The 18229-nt window shown below is 36.9% G+C and overlaps 1 pseudogene; it reads right to left on the minus strand.

Annotated features, from left to right (window-relative positions):
- Positions 1–2262: 2262 nt before the first annotated feature.
- Positions 2263–2371, minus strand: LOC149147893 (U5 spliceosomal RNA; annotated as a pseudogene).
- Positions 2372–18229: the final 15858 nt, after the last annotated feature.

An 18229-nucleotide genomic window follows, 5' to 3' on the forward strand; every position in this document is an offset into this window, starting at 1 on the left:
TCAGTTCCTATGTTGTAGTCTTCAATGTTTGCTTTTAGAGGTTCCATCTTGGCTTTCTTTGGAATATCGTTGAAATTAAAGAGATCTTCCAAAGGAGTTAATCCTTTGGGCAAATGATTGTCTTTCAAATTGATAACTTCAAATTCTCCTTCAATAATCTCATCAACATCTATTTCTTTAAGATCTTGTATTTCCTTTTTGCTAAATTTCGTTGGATGAAGCATTTGAGTTGCATTTTCTACTAAAATGTTTGTTTCTATCTGATTTGTTGGATCAAACTCACTAATTCTATCTCCATCTACATTAGTGCTAGAAAATTCTTCTTCTAGGGTTAAAAAATTGTTGATGTGATTATCATTGTCAAACACTTGCCAGTTCTTTACATTATCAGGTATACCTGGCCTGTGTCTAATTTCAGCTGTGAATTGATGATTTAGTTCAAATGGTAATTTACAGGTGTTGGCAAACATTACTAGGCTATGAGCTTGCAAGTTTTGTTTTCTTGGGATTTTGGCAAGCTGAGTTTCTAGAAATGTATTGAGTATCTCTATAGCTATTCCTCTGTACTCTCTTAATCTAGGATCATTTGTTAAGAACTTCCCTTTTATTTGTTGAATGATTAAATCAGAATCTCCTAGGACTGACACTCTAGTTGCTCCCAATTTGTTGACCAGTTTAAGGCCTAGCAATAGAGCTTCATATTTAGCCATATTATTAGTGCACCTAAAGTTTAACCTGTAGGCATGGCCTTCAACATGAGTGTTTTCAAGCTTGTGCACCCAAACTCCTGCTCCTGCTCCTAATTTGTTCATAGAACCATCAAATTCTACGTACCAAAGGATTTCATGTTCATAATTAGTATTTGGAGTTTCAGGGATCTGTTCAATAGGGAGATCTGGTTTTTTAGTTTCTTCTGGTTTATTTGATGTTTCATGAATTTCAAAAATTTCTTGGATTCAAACACTAGACTTTTCATTTGCTATTTGCTAAAACTTTTATGTAACATTATACTCAACATCTAAACTGAAATCCAAGTATGTACGATTTGCCATTGAGAATATAGTAGTAAATGAGCAGATACATGTAATCTGAATGGAAATGGCAGTGCAAGATTAAATTTATTAGAAGATCATATTGAGAGAGTCGTGTTCTTGCAATAATAGACCAGAGAAATGCCAAGCAACTGCTATCGCTAAAGGAAATGAGAAAAAAATCCAATCCAATTGGTGAATAGTATGATCAACATTCAAGGAATGTTATCTCTATGTTTTTAGATCAATTTGAACAATAAAATAATGAAAAGATTGCTAGTGAACAATGATCATCTAAAGGTACTAAGATATCAGAGTTTATCCATTGTAAATTGGAACAGATTTCACTATTTTAGAGTGTGGTGAGTAGTTACACCAGCATTAAAGATTTGTTACAAAAACATGCCAGTATACCATATCAATAGTGCAATCTTTCAGAGAATTATACATCGTCAATTATGGGTAGATTATCACCATCCAAGATTACAAGATTATATATTTTTCCAATGAATCAATGATTCATAACAAAACTATATACTTTTAATTAGGTGAGTCATTTAGAATTTCGCTTTGTTATATGTTTGTAATGGAGAGAACCGTTGTAGTTGATTATAGCACTTTTTATGTTTAGAAAATGATAAGAGGATGCAAGCATAATCAACTCAAGAAAATGAGATAGTGGTTTTACCATGTAATGAGATTCTAATGCGAATAGAGTACCAAAGAATCCGATGTCTATAATGATGCATGAGAAAACCAATGAGGAACTAATGAATGCACCAAAATTTAAGTTATACCAACGTTATTCTGCTGTCAAGAATCCGATTGTTGTAGCTTATTGCCAAGAATATATCAGTCCTTAGATACCAAATTGGATAGCTAATTAAAGATTTCTAACAGTGAAATCAAGTCACATGCATATGCATGCAATGATTGCCAACCACTGTAATCAGTCACTCAATATCAAGATTCATCACTGAAGAAGCATAAAAGAAATGTTGCGATAATTATGCAGTGAATTTTTAACCAGATATGTATTAACGATGCCAAAGTTTTGAAGATTCTTGATTCATTTCAATATACTGTTTTGTATATTTTTCCCTACGGTATGCAATCAGACCATTGCTAAATTTGAAATTGTGTGATTGATCATGAAAATTATCATTAATCACTAATTTTGTAGTATTAAAACTTAGAGAATTGTATGTATATTTATACACAACGATGTAGGGTTGGAGGCTCGAGCACTAACCCCAAGAAGGTGGCTGAGAGTGGCCAACACACGGTATTCTTTAGTAAAAGGTGAAAGAATAGTTCGCTTTGTGTTGACCACACAACTCCGTCTACACTCACTCCCTATTAGTAAGTGTTACACAAGCAACCCAAAATATACAATAACCATAATGAGCTCTAATTGTGAATATTTCACCTTCTCTCAACAAAGCTTCTATAAGTTCAAGATTACCTATATTCACTAAGTTGAAAAAAAATACTTATTTCATCATTATTATGTGCATCATAAATTCTGGAAATATTTTGAAATATGATCACATTACATAAGAAAGATTAAACAAATAATTAACTTCTCTTTTGTTTAACAAATTTCGAAATCTATAATAAAACTAATTTCAAATTTCCAAATCTGTAATAAAATTAAATTCAGCTCTTCACTATACACTGTAAAATACATAATGATTTTGACGCTCCCTAGGAAAGCTATACAATCGACAGTTTCGAAGCTTAACCTGCATTACCAGGACACTCACTCCCCGCTGACATTGGAACAAAGCCAGGGTCACGCATGTCATTCCCTTTAACAGCGTTACAATTACATTAAAAACTAAAACGGATGTAAAACACCTACATGTACTCTGATTTAAGTTAACGTTAATAAGTTAATTAGATATTTATTTTGGGCTGTTACATTTTATTTCATGTGGGGGATCAATTTTAGCATTGTAAAGGATAAAAGAATCCATATATGAATGTACTGAGTAGATAGGGAAATTTTGAGGTTTCTCTTGACTACTTACTACATACTTCATTAAGGTTTCTTTGTATAGTCTCTTGGGTTGACCAAACACTGAAATAGTAGCGTAAGACATGTCTAGCTGTAGAGATCCTTGAAGCTTTGCACCACAAGATCTAGACAATAACATGCCATACTTTGTTGGAATATCAGCTACTACTATGTCCATTAAGATGGTTTTGGCAGGATATTGGACTAGTGACACACATAAGTCTTTGATTAAACCCAAACATTTGAACTGACTTGAATCAAAAGAGAAAAGGTCTTTATATGGCCTGGCAATGTCAAGGTCTAACCTCTCCATTACAGATTTAGGCATTAAGTTATGTGAAGCACCAGAATCAAACATGGCATTATGAAGTATTTTATCATGTATGTTTAAACTTACATAGAAAGGAGGAACTTCTCCCTCTATTGTTTTTCCATTTACTCCAGGGCCAAATATCAATTCAGGCTGGTCATCAAAAACATTACTGAATCTTCGTTCACAAAAATGTTGAATGATCTGCTAATTTGACCTCTACAGACATCATGTTTAGCTAATTCTGATAATGGAACAACTATCTTTAGTTTTCTTACTTCTGTCTCAAGATTGAAAGGTTTTTTGGTCTGAGTTCTTGTATTTTGGACAGCTTGATTTTCTTTGTTTCTCTCCTCTTCAGGAGTGGGATTATGGGCTGAAGTTGCTACCAAATCAAGTTCTAGAGGCTCTCCTACTTTTCCTTTAGAAGGAATAGAAGTGGAAGGTTGTCTGTTAGGTGGTTGATTATCTGATACATCTTCAACAATTGGGTTATTAGGGTTAGGACCTGTTTTAGAAAGAATATGTACAGGGGGTACTGATCTTACCCTTGTTACGCTGTGTTATGCTCCTATACCAATAGGTGTCATATTTCATGATTTCCTGGTTAAAATCCCTAATATGTTCATCCTTTCCCTGGTGCAAAGGTTTTCCATATTTTGAAAAAATGAAAAAATGAAAAAATGAAAAGAGGGTATGCCCTAAAACAAAGATCCAAGGGTAAAAAGAATGAAATGGTCAAGAGAAAAAATGAAAGAAATGAACCCCAAAGAAAAGGACCATGAAAGTGTGCTAGTCCAAAATGCCACTACTAGTCTATTTTTGCAAAGAATCTCATTCTGTGCAGTTGGTTGACTCTTGCCACAGTTGATGAATGGCCAAATAGCTTAATCTTGGCCAGTTCATGCTTGAATTTCCTGTTTAGAGATAGAGAATAAAATCTGTCCAAACAGTTCAATCTTAGCAGATAAGTAGTTAGGTAGAGAATCTAAGGAGCTCAACAGTTAAATCTGAGCCCTTAGAAGAAATAAGGGCAGACTTAGATAGGATTCCCATGAAAAGAAAAGAAAATTTATAAGGGTTTGCTAGTCCAAATGCACCCATGGAAGAAGAAGAAAAATGTTAGGCGTTGTAGGCTATGTAGGTAGTTTTGGCATTGTAGAAGCAGGCTTATAATTAATTTTATCTCTCAAAGATGTTCACCTTATTGATATCATAAGTACCATGGCAACTGTTTGGTTGCAAATCAAATGATGCATGACTAACTTCCCTTCACACTTCTTCCTAAAAACACTTACTAACCTCCCCTTAAGGATATTGAGATCTGCTCAATACTCCTAGATTACCGCATTTCATGAAAAGCCTGAGGAAAATAACATTATTGCTTTAGGAAACGAAGCCACATTTCTTGTGTAAAACCTTTGTTTTCTCCTAAGCCTAAGTTGTTGAAATTTATAACTTGGCGCCTACCCTTCATAGATTCATTTTGACCGTTAACATTATTATGTAAATCCCTATATTCCTCCCCCTGCCCGTATTATGTATATAAAAGAAAAACCCAAAATTTCATTATCCCCACCACCGACTAAATTATAGCCATATGTAAATGTTTACAGGGGATTCAAGGTTTATCCGAAACCTTGTGAATAACCTTATCAGCGCGACCTTGGGATTAATTAACCACTCGGGTTAATTAATAACCTTACTAAACCCTCCTCGCGTGCAAATATTCAAAGATTAATTAACATTTGGTTAATTAACTGTTTAAACATCCTGTGGCCAATCAAAATGCCCCTGTTATATTTAAATCAACGTTTATTATAGTGGGCCCCGTGCCGTAACCCTGAGCCACCTTAGACCTCCACCAATCGTTGGATCTGGGCCCGTTGATCGGACGGCTCATGATCATATCACAAGGCCCTCCACCACTGATGTTTACAGCCCAGGGAGTCGGCGGTATTACTGCCGTACCAGGGACATGCGGAGCCCTCCCGTTATGCTCGTGGCCCCTCCTCCCGAAACGGCCTAAGTTTATAAGTGGTGCGGGCCAACATACCGCCCTCCCACTAACCCTGTCCGCTGACGTCATCACCATGTCACCACCACATCAGCATTCTGTAGCCCTGCGTCACGACAAAACGTCACGTCCCAATGATTTCATCTGATTGAAAAGCGCCGAAAAGCCTCGTGAACCCAAAATTTGTTAAAGACTCGTGAAATGTCATTTTCATCCATTTCCATTCGTTTATTCTACAAGACTGTTGCATGCAAACTACGTCCAAGCAACTGCAAAAGCTCCAGTTCGCCACCTGACTAAGCAAAGACCAGCATCCTGCTCCACAAATCGTTAGTCAACCTGCAAATTACACTCATTCACCTCCAGAATAAAGGTATTTACCCCGTCCCACCTCCCGAACTTGTATTTTCAGTTTTCCTCTACAAATTATACCTATAGGAGCCAAATTCAAGCTGAAGCAGTCCATAATTGCCATACCAAGACATCCATAACTGTTCTTTTGCCCTTTTTTCCACAGGAAATTAACATCCGGTTTAAAAACACAGAGAATTGAAAAATGTAACTCCCCTCAATGCACCTCATAAAGACTAGAATCATCTAACCTTGGCCAACAAAGATTTCCAAATAAATGACCCATCTGGTTGCCAAAATCATCTTCATACTTTCTACCTAATCAGAAATAGTCATCTGAACAACTTTGATATCTATGGAATATTGGAATCCAATCTCCCTAGGTATTACCTTCCCTCAATCAATGTGTTCCCAGATATTATTTGCCACTTCTGTGCCAATTATGACCCTGTCAGTAAAGCAGTTATGACCCCATCACAAACTGTTCTCTTTTACATAACTGCTAAATCTATCAATGAGATGCCACACTTCCATCCAGTTCAGCCTCTTGCTCCTATTTCCATGGGAATTTTGCTTGAGCAAGGCTCTCAACTGTCCAGTGCAGATATAACCCAGATTGCTAAGTTATTCATGAAACCGGATTGCCAGCCCTAGGGCCCACCTCCTTATTTACATGTATGGTTCAATGAGACTGGAAGAATTATTATTGACATGATATCAGAGACCTTGGGATTTAGGTCCAGTGAATATGTGGATGAGATCGTCCTGGTTCTATTATCCACCTTTACTCCAGGACAACCCCATGCTATTAAGTATGACTATACCAGTTGCATTGCTGACAAAATCCACGCTCAATTTATGAATTTGGAAAGAGAAGGAGTGTTTAAATACACAACTTTCATATACCATCTGCTGTTATATTATCACCCAGATAGTTTTTTGTTTCCTATCACGAAATTGGATTCCAAAGGAGAGAGGAGGTTTGTAATATTTTGGACCTCAGTCTTCCATAAGGTTGGTCAATCCCCTTATACCTGCTGTGAATCATTGATGGTTTTGTGCATCCAGCCTCCACTCTATTGATAGGAGCTCCTCCTCCTAGGCTCTCTGGTGACATAAAGAAGATTTTAAAACTCTCCAAAAACTATAGAATAGGTGACTGGTACTTCTACCAGGATCACATTGAAATCAAGATATATGGCTGTGAACTGTGCCCTTATAAGCTGCCCAAATATGTGCCCATGAAACTATTTGCACTGGAGTATTTCGGGCAACTTATCAATGCAGATTTAACTCAATTTTGCAATGTAAAGAAAAAGGCTCAGCTAAGAATAAGAAACCAGTTAGGCCCTTTTATCACTAACAAGAGGGAAGCATGGGAAGATGCTGATAAGATATTAGGGGAAGACCTTAAATTGAAGAAAAGCTTCTAGTGGGTGCCATGTGACCGAAATAGCTTTATAAGTGACAGAAAAGTAAGAAACCGGCTGTCAACTTACATACAACATAGGATCCCTGAAGTAGAACAATATGCTAATCAGGATGAGTGGGTAGAGGGTACATTAATAGAAGAACTTACTCAGCAAGAAAAGATGGAACAAGCTATGAAAGATTTAGAAAATATCCTTGACCTGGACTATTTTGGACAGGTATCTTTCAAGCTGCCTCAGCAAACAATAGTGGGTACATCTTTTGCTGGAACTTCACAGCAACCTATACAAGAAACCAGCACACCAGTTTTGGGTTCTTCTAAGGGCAAGGAAGTAGCAGGCACAGAGCAGCAAGTTATGATTGATCAGCAGGGGCAAATTCCTCCAGTCCAGACCAAAGCAGCAGAGATTCCTGCACTATAGACTCCTCTAAATGAGGAAAAAGGCAAGAAAAGAGACAAAGAAGAGGCCACACCCATCAGTGGACCTGCAGAACAGCCGGGGTGCAAAAAGGCAAAGAATGAATCTTCTATCTGAAGAGGAAATCATTGAAGAAACAATAGAAAGTCTGAAAGGTGAGAGGGCAACTAGCCCACAGACCTCTCCAGTGATAGACACATCAACCAGCGCACATAGGCAAGAGCTAGAAAGGCAACATAGTGTGGAAGTTTCATCCACTAGGCCACCAAGTAAGAAGACCTCTGATATCAAAAGAACATTCATAGAGATAAAGGCTAGAAATGATCCATTGAGGTTGCAAATTTAGAACCAATATCTTAAGATGGCCGCCACAAAACAACAAAGATTGATGTCTGCCTATGACATAAAGGAGGGCAAAATGATCATGAGCTATTTCAAGCCCAAGGTACAGCAACCACAATCGGCAGCTGATTATATCAGGACAAATCTGGAAGTCTTGGGCAAGGACATTCATCCAATAGACCAGATTGAGCTGCACAAATAGACTGGAGAGATGTTGTATTCCACACTAGCTGATAAAGCAATGTTGGCTCAAAAATTGAAAAATTCCTTAAATAATACGTCTGCTCAATTAGACTTAGATAAAGCTTATTCTTTAGCAAAGGACAACAGAATAAAGTCTTTGGAAGATATTATCATTGAACTAGGACATGATCCCAAAGATGCAAAGGCATAAAATAACTAATGAAGAAAAAGGAAGAGGACATTGCTGCCCTTAGAAAATAGCTCAAAATGCCTCCTTCTATGCATCCACAGACAACAAATGTTTTACAACAGAAGTCCGAAGAGGACATGACGGACCTGCTCATGAGGTTGAATGAGAGATTGAGTGAGATAGAGCAGGCATTGGAGAAAGCACTACAAGAAAAGCAAGAAGAGTCGACCTCCCAGCCACTTGAAGTAGCTCCAACAGTCACAACTGCCCCTCCCACAGTTATAATAGCAGTGCCTCCCACAGTCTTGGCATCCACAACAGAAATCACCACAGGTACCTCAGCAACAACAAAACCACCAGGCAGCCATATAGCTATGACTACAGAGCAATTAATAAAAGCCATGCAGGATCTGAAACTCCAAGTATCTGAATTGAAGCAAGTCAAAGAAAAATTGGCAAAAGTAGAGCAAAGCTACGATAAATCCAAGATGAATGTGGAAAAGAAAACAAGGGAGGTCAAAGCATTGGAGAAGAAAGTAAGAACCTTAGAGAAGGATCTCTCTCTGCATAAGCCTCTAGCATAAATCAGAGGAATTTTGTGGACCAACATCACTCAATCCCTTAGTGATGTATGGAGTTCTATTCAAACCATTTATGAACAGATTGATTTGATAAAAGTAGCCCAAGTGGAAATTCAGAAAACAAGAGCCTTATTGGGACAGATGCCTGAGCAAGCTAATAGGCTAATACATTTTTTGAATACCAAGACCAGTGAAGAACTGGAAGCACTGGATATTAGAGACAGAGCAAGTACCATTCTGGACATCAAGAGAGTTCTAACCATGAGAACTCTAATGCAAAACTTGGATAGAAGATGCCAGGACATGCAGGTAGAAATTGATTCTTTCACAAAAAAATTTACAGTCCTGTATCAAAAAGGTTTGCCAAGTCCTTTGGGAGATAATGACCGTCTAATGAAGCACAAGGACTATGTACATAAATTAAATACATATGCTACTAATCAAGCTAATGCATCTTCAAGCACTTCAGGAGAGAAGGCACTTCCATCTGGCCAGTCCCTTCATGACAACCTGGAAAATCTATTCTACATAGAGCATGAGGTGAAGCATCTGTTCACCATCCCACCTAATTTCTTCAGGTACACAGATACTGACGAGACTTTAAGGAACCTGTAGAGACATAAAATACCATGATCAGAGTGGTGGCAAAGCATGTTAGAGATCCTGTAAATTATCTTTGGTCAATGCAAAATTTTGGACCATCTGTCGTAATGTGGAGGTCAGAAATGAATCATGGTCCTGCGGGTCAAAGCGCATCACATCAGCGTTAAATAAAGTCTGGCCAAAGCAGAAAAACCAGCACAGAGGATCAGTAGAAGACAGCTGGGAACCGACTTGCAGCACCTACCTCCAGTACCTCTCATAAAGATGGATCAACCAGCATAGCACGAATTTATTGCATCTATTTATTGTCTCCCTGTTTTCGAGACTGTCTATCTCTATCCATGTAAAAGAAGCATTAATTATCAACATATATTATTTCTATAAGATATTTTGTATGATATCTTGACAATTTTATATAAATACCCCCCCAGATTAAGTATTTGGGGTTGGTTGGTGGTGGATGTTCATAGTTTTGACTGTAATACTGAACAATTTTGGAAATAAAAAAGCTGTTGGAACCATTTTTGTTAAGCTCACTGGATGAAGAATTGATGCTAAAGACCATGTTGCAGAATTCTTGAATCGTTTTATGGATCAATACATCCCTTCTAACTTGTGTCTTACAGTTTCTGTGTTTATTATATCATCTATGTTTCATGATCTAAATAACAGAGAAAAATAATAACTCAGAATTTGCTGGTTTGCACTCTGTGTTCAGTCTTTTTTATTATTAATGTTTTCTTCAGAATTAGCATAAACAGTGATTTCTTAATTGCTCCTGTTTCCCTTGGTTCTTTCATATGGAATATTAGCCAAGGAATTCTTAATTTCTCCTTAGCAGTAATCATCCATTTTCCCCCTGTCAACATGATGAAGGATTCCTAACTGCCCTTCACCCATTGACTCCATTCCATCTTATTCTAGCCTATAAATTGTTCCATATTTGAGTACCTTGCTCTGTGATAAATCCTCTGATAAGAAACCTAAACCAGGAAGCCATCCTTCTTTGACTCCATCATGCCCAATGGACTGAAATGTTTCAGTTTTACTTCACTGTATTATTAAGTCCCCATCCTTCCAACCAAACTCTAAACGAAACCCTTACACTTCATAACTAGCCTAATATACCTCAAACATAGCTAAATCATAAAGAGAGAGCCCTTTCTAGATGCAGACTGGCTAGAATCTGTGTCTAAAAGATTGGTATGTGGTTACCTCGGCCGTATTCCCTTTCTTACAACTTTGGGGAACAACCTGAGTGATAACATCATTGGCGACTCCACTGAGGACCTGAATAATTGTTTGTCACTATTGTTTAATTTTTTAAAGCTACAGATGGAACCTGAAGTTAGCCAGGTAGCCTTTGAAACTGCTTTTGCTATGCAATTGCAGGAATAAATAAAAGCTGCTTCAATCTATCTCCAGTCTAGTCTAATTTTTGAACAACCGTCTCAAATTCTTGATCAGTTCCCTATTTCAATAGATCTTTAGCAAAATTCAAAACTCCCATATTTAAAAAAAAAAAAAAAAAAAAAAAACTTCCTACAAGACACTGTCAAAGTTTTATTGTTAAGATATTTCAAGAAAAACAAAAAACATATTCAAAAGTTGGCTCCAAATAAGAAGATCCATTACACTAGATCAAATCCAGATCCAAATCCCCCACCTATCTTTGAAAATCCTAATCTGATCCCTAAGGACCTTAGAAGCTAAGAAAATCAAGAACATTCTGCCAATTCACACCTTGACACTCCTCAGCAGAACCCTATCCAAACTGAACTTACTCCTGGAAAAACACCAATCATTTTTCCCATTACTATTTCATCTCCTAGTTTACCCTCAGCACTTCAAACCATCTTTTCCACTCCTCCATCCATAATACATATTTCAACTGGTATCCCTGTTCTTCCATCTGTTACACTTATCTCTGCAAATATGGCAAACTGATATGCTCCCTTGCAATTACTTGCAAATCCAGGGGCTATGCCTCAAGATTATCAAAGAAAAATCACCTATTTTGATGGTACTGGCACTTACATAGCTCAACAACATACCAAGAAAATGATGGATTATTTTGAAAACTATGAGATTGATGATGATGATGTAAGAATGAAAGTCTTTGTCCAAAGCTTAACTGGAGATGTTAGAACTTGGTTTAGAGCACTTCCTGCAAACACTATTAATGATCCTGAAGCTCTTTATCATACCTTCTTAAACAGATGGGAAAATAAAAATATCCTCTCCACGTTTTATCAGAATATGAAAACTTAAATAGAGGTCCATAAGAAACTGTTCAGGATTATTGCACCAAATTTAACAATGTATACAATGCTATTCCTCAGAATCTCAGACCTCCACCAAACTTGGCCTTAATCAAATTTCCTGATGCATTGACTCTGACATGGCATACTAGCTTAGGGAAAGAGCTTCTCGAATCCTAGAAGACATGCAGAGCATAACTGTCAGTGTTGAGGCCAACCTGATTTCTAAACGAGCTTGGGCTAGAGATGAAAGGAGGATACCCATCAAAGAAGAACCTTCTGCCTCTGAACAAAAATTAGATGCTATCATTAAAGGAATGGATAGACTTGGTGATAGAGTAGAAAAAATTGAGAGGAAATCCCCTTGGGATGGTCAACCGAGAAGCACTGGAAGAAACCTGAATTTCAGAAAAAATCAGAATCCCAATACTGGAAAGGCTGGCCCTGACCAAAACATTATACCTCCATTCCAAGAAAACTATGCTGAAGCTTCAACTTTTGGTGAACCAACAGAAGACACTCAAATTAACTTAATGGGGCTCAGTAGTGAACATCAAATTTTCCTAACCCAAGAAGACCAAGAGGCTCACACTCTTAATCAATTCCAAATCCAGTCAGGTGAATCATTTGATTTTAGGGAAGGATATAACACAACAATCTATGAAGTTCACAAGCAATATAATCTGAGAAGCAGGAGAATAGATGTCCCTGATGACAATAAACAGAAAGAAAATAAACAACCTACCAAAGCTAAAATCAAGAAACCTCCTATACAAACTCCTCCTGAAGTAATTCCTAACCCAAACAATCCAATAATTGAAGATGTTTCAGATAATCAACAACCTAAGAAACAGTCTTCAACTTCCATTCCTTCCAAAGAAATTGTGGGAGAACCTCCAGGAATTGACGTAGAAGAAACTCCAGCCCATAACGGCAGTCCTGATAAAGTAAAAAGCATTGAAAAACAACAGAAAAAGAAAATCTCACTGCCTGAAATGAAAAAATTCAAACAGAAAAACCTTTCAACCTTGAGACCGAAATAGGCAAATTAAAGATAACAATTCCATTATCAGAATTGGCTAAGCATGATGTTTATAGAGAACAAATCAGCAGATGACTTCAAATTTCAGAAAACAGAGATGCAGTAAATGTCCTTAATGACCAACCAGAATTAATTTTTGGCCCAGAAGTAAACAAAAAATCGATAAATGGAGGGGTTCCTCCTTTCTATGTAAGTCTAGATATTCATAACAAAATACTGCACAATGCAATGTTTCATTATAGAGCTTCCCATAATTTAATGCCCAAATCTGTGATGGAGAAGTTGGACCTAGATATCACTAGGCCATACAAAGACTTGTTCTCTTTTGATTCAAGCTAGGTCAGATGTCTAGGATTGATCAAAGATTTATGTGTATCATTAGTTCAATACCCTGCCAAAACAATTTTAATGGATGTAGTGATAGTTGATATTCCACCAAAATATGGCATGTTGTTGTCTAGATCTTGGGGTGCAAAGCTTTAGGGATCTTTACAATTGGACATGTCATATGCCACCATTTCAGTGATTGGCCAGCCAAAGAGATTGTATCGAGAAACTCTGATGAAATACATGGTGAGTAGCCAGGAGAAACCCCAAAATTTTCCCATCTATTCCATGCATTATGATATGGACTCTTTCATCCTATACAATGCTAAAATTTATCCCCCAACTAATGTCAAGGCTTTAGCTTTAGAGCGGAAAAAATTCATAAATGAGAAATCTAGTGCTCAGATTCAAGAAATTTCTGTGACCAATGATATAACAGACACACAAGGGAAACCATATGAAACTGAAAATCCAAATCTCCCTAGTAAGAAAATTTCTAAGACTCCTAATACTAGCTATAATCATGAAATCCTTTGGTACTTGGAGTTTGATGGATTAATCAATAAACTAGGAGCAGGGGAAGGGATTTGGATACATAATATGAAAAAATGATCATGCTGAAGGACATGCATACAGGTTGAATTTTAGGTGCACTAATAACATGGTTGAATATGAAGCCCTCTTGCTAGGACTCAAATTGATCAAAAGCTTAGGGGTAGTTAGGGTATCAATTTTGGGAGACTCTGATTTAGTTATTGAACAAATGAAATGAAACTTCCTCACAAACGATCTCAGATTAAGATCTTATAGAGGGGCATCAATTGAAATACTCAATACCTTTCTTGAAACTTAGCTTGCAAAAATTCCAAGGAAACACAATTTGCATGCTCATAGTTTGGCAACATTTTCCAACACTTGTAAACTGCCATTTGAGCCTAATCATCATTTTACAGCTGAGATTAAACACAGGCCAACTGTACCAGACAATGTAAAAAACTGGCAAGTGTTTGACAATGACACTCAGATTAATAATTTCCTGACCTTAAAAGAAGAATTTTCCAGCACTAATATAGACACGGGCACTGTTTGTGAAGTTGATCAAATAGACAAAGTTGAAACACACATTTCAGCTGAAACAACAACTCAAATACTACATCCAACAAAATTTACCAGCAAAGAGTTGCAAGAGCTTAAAGAAATAGACATTGATGAAATTATTGGAGGAGAATCTGAAGTTATTGATTTAAAGGACAATTATTTACCCACAGGATTAACTCCTCTGGAAGACATTTTTTATTCTAATGATATCCCAAGGAAACCCAAAATGTAGCCTCTAAATGCAGAGATTGAGGACTGTAACATAGGAACTGAAAAAAATCCTAAAATGATAAAATTTTCCAAAACTTTGCCTCCTGACCAAAAGCTTAAATATGTTGAACTGTTCAAAGAATTCCAGGACGTTTTTGCATGGAGCTATGAAGATCTCAAATCTTATGATACTTCTGTGATTCAACATACAATACCCCTCAAAGAAAATCAAAAACCTTTCAAGCAAAAACTCAGAAGGGTCAACCCTGTACTCCTCCCTCTAATTGAAAAAGAAGTCAAAAGAATGTATGAAGCTGGGATAATCGCACCTATTAGATTTTCAGAATGGGTCTCTAATTTAGTGCCCACTAGGAAGAAAATAGGAGAAATCAGACTATGTGTTGATTTGAGGAATCTAAATAAATTATCCTTAAAAGACCACTACTCCTTGCCTAAAATGGACCAAATTTTACAAAGGGTAGTAGGTGCCTCTAGAATTTCACTGCTAGATGGGTTTTCAGGCTTCAACAAGATTTTAGTTCACCCTGATGATCAGGAAAAAACTGCTTTTACAACTCCATGGGGAACTTTCAAATATGTGAAAATGCCATTTGGACTCAAGAATGTAGGGGCAACCTTCCAACGTGCAATGGACATAGCTTTTGCTAAAGAAATTCATGATTTTCTAGTCATATGCTTAGATGATCTCATTGTGTTTTCCAAATCAGATCAGCAGCACCTAGATCATCTGAGGCAAGTGTTTTTAACCTGCATAAAATATGGTATATCACTAAATCCAAAGAAGTCATTATTTGGCCTAGAAGAGGGAAAACTGTTAGGTCACATAATCTCAAGAGATGGCATTAAAATTGACCCTGACCGAATAGGAGCTATTTTACAAATACCTCATCCTAGAAATGTCAAAGAACTTCAATCTTTCCTAGGGAAAATTAATTTTTTAAGAAGATTTATCCCCAACTTGGCTGAATTAATTAGATTGTTGAATAATATGCTGAAAAAAGATTCCAAGGTCAAATGGACATTAGAAGCCAAACAAGCATTTGAAGAAATCAAGATAGCCTTGACCAAAACACCAGTCCTTACAAGCCCAAAATTTGACAGAGAATTCATAATATTTTCATTTGCATCAGAACACACTATTGCTGTTGTTTTTCTACAAAAAGATGATCAAGGATGTGAAAACCCCATAGCCTTCTTTAGCAAAGCACTGAGGGATGCACCTCTAAAATACCCAATCATAGAAAAACAGGCTTATGCACTTGTGAAAGCCATCAAAGATTTCAGAGTCTACATACTATACTCTCATATAATAGCTTATGTGCCAAGCACTGTTGTCAAAGATATCCTGACCCAAGAGGGGATTGAAGGAAAAAGAGGTAAATGGATTGCTACTATATTAGAATATGACATTGAAATAAAACCTACAAAGCTTATAAAAGGACAGGGATTGGCTAAACTCTTGACTGAAACCAATTTCCAAGCCCTAGATATTAATGAACTGGATAATGAACAGGAGATGGCGACTCCACAAATCAGCCAGGCCTTCCTAGAATCACCTTGGTATGCTGATATATGTTATGTATTATTAAACCTGTAGGCTCCTCCAGGGTTATCCAGAACAAAGATAAGGTTTATAAAAATGAAAGCTTTAAAGTTTTGTATTTTGGATGGTGCTCTCTTTTGGAAAAATCATGAAGGTGTTCTATTAAATTTTCTAATAAAAGATGAAATTGACAAGGTGCTCAAAGAATTTCATGCAGGGGGCTGTGGTGGGAATTTGTACTGGAAATCAACTGTTGATAGAACCCTAAGGGTTGGATTTTACTGGCCCACCTTGTTTGCTAATGTCAAAAAGTTTGTTACTACTTGTCATAAATGTCAAATCTTTGAAGGCAAGAGGAAACTTCTGCCTCTACCCCTTAGACCAATTTCCACTGAAAAACCATTTCAACAATGGGGTTGAGATTTCATTGGGGAAATTCACCCTCCCTCTTCTGGCCAACATAAATGGATTTTGACTGCCACAGATTATTTCACCAAGTGGATAGAGGTCATCCCTTGTAGACAAGCCAATGATTCAGTGATCATGCAATTTTTAGAAACCAACATCCTGTCTAGATTTGGTTGTCCTGAAAATATTATAACTGATAATGCTGCTGCTTTCAAATCCAAGAGAATGATCGGCTTCTGTCACAAATACCATATCACTCTAGGTCACTCCATAGCCTATTACCTTGAAATTGTCTAGCTGAGTCATCCAATAAAAGCCTGATGAATATCATTAAGAAAGTATTGGAAGAAAACAAGAAAAATTAGCATAAGAATCTTATAAATGCATTATGGGCAAACACATTTACTACCAAGATATCCATTGGAACTAGTCCCTATGATCTTGTCTATGGTATGAAGGTTGTATTTCCTGCCTCCTTGGGAATACCTGCAATAAAATTATTGCAACAAGTTCAAATACAGCCCAATGACATTCAAAGGAGGATAAATCAGACTATACATTTACAGCAGGCCAGAGAAGAGGTATATCAAAGATCTCAAGTGCTACAAGAAAAACTCAAGAAGATATTTGATAAGAGGACTAAGGCAGAGGATTTTTTCATAGGAGACAAAGTTCTGAAATGAGATTCTAGAAGAGAAGATAAAGGAAAACATGTGAAGTTTGACTTCCTATGGAAGGGACCTTTTATTATTCAGGCCTCACAGGGAAACAATACCTACTTTTTGAAAAGCCTGAATGGTACAGAAGCAAAAGACGGACCAGTTAATGGTCGGATGCTGAAACATTATTTTGATCCAGTTTGTTGATATATCAGGGCTCTGAATTGTACATAAGGATGTTGAGTTGCTGCAGTTTATTTTAGCAATAAGAATGTAAAGCAATGTATAGAAATTTTGAGGAGCAGTCAAGGAACTGTACCACCTTTTTTGTGTTACCTTTTTTAGTTTACCAGAAATTATAGAAGATTTGGGAGCTGAAAATATGAGAGAAAACATTCAGATAAACTATCTAAAGCAGAGGTGCAATTGTTTGGATCAGCTCATGAGAGATGTGTATATTTTACATGGTCCTTTGTACAGTTTGTTTACTTACAACAAAGGAAGATTGTAGAATGCAACAAGAATTGTACATAAGGCTATTTGACTTCTTGTTCTTGAATTTTCACCAGGAAAAGCCATCCCCAAGTGGAGCTAGTGTTATGCTCCTATACAATTAGGTGTCATATTTCATGATTAACTGGTTAAAATCCCTAATATGTTCATCCTTTCCCTAGTGCAAATGTTTTCCATATTTTGAAAAAATGAAAATAGGGTATGCCCTAAAAGAAAGATAAAAGGGTAAAAGGAATGAAATGGCCAAGAGAAAAAATGAAAGAAATGAACCCCAAAGAAAAGGACCATGAAAGTGTGCTAGTCCAAAATGCCACTACTAGTCTATTTTTTCAAAGAATCTCATTGTGTGCAGTTGGTTGACTCTTTCCATAGTTGATGAATGGCCAAACAAGTTAATCTTGGCCAGTTCATGCTTGAGTTTCCTGTTTAGAGATAGAGAATAAAATGTGTCCAAACAGTTCAATCTTAGCAGATAAGTAGTTAGGTAGAGAAGCTAAGGAGTTCAACAGTTAAATATGAGCCCTTAGAAGAAATAAGGGCAGACTTAGATAGGATTCCCATGAAAAGAAAAGAAAATTTGTAAAGGTTTGCTAGTCCAATTGCACCCATGGAAGAAGAATAAGAAAAATGTTAGGTGCTGTAGGCTAGGTAGGTAGTTTTGGCATTGCA

This window comes from Pinus tabuliformis, chromosome 9 (assembly GCF_031772625.1).
Source record: "Pinus tabuliformis cultivar Carrire ecotype Pingquan chromosome 9, CPIR1, whole genome shotgun sequence".
NCBI lineage: Eukaryota > Viridiplantae > Streptophyta > Pinopsida > Pinales > Pinaceae > Pinus > Pinus tabuliformis.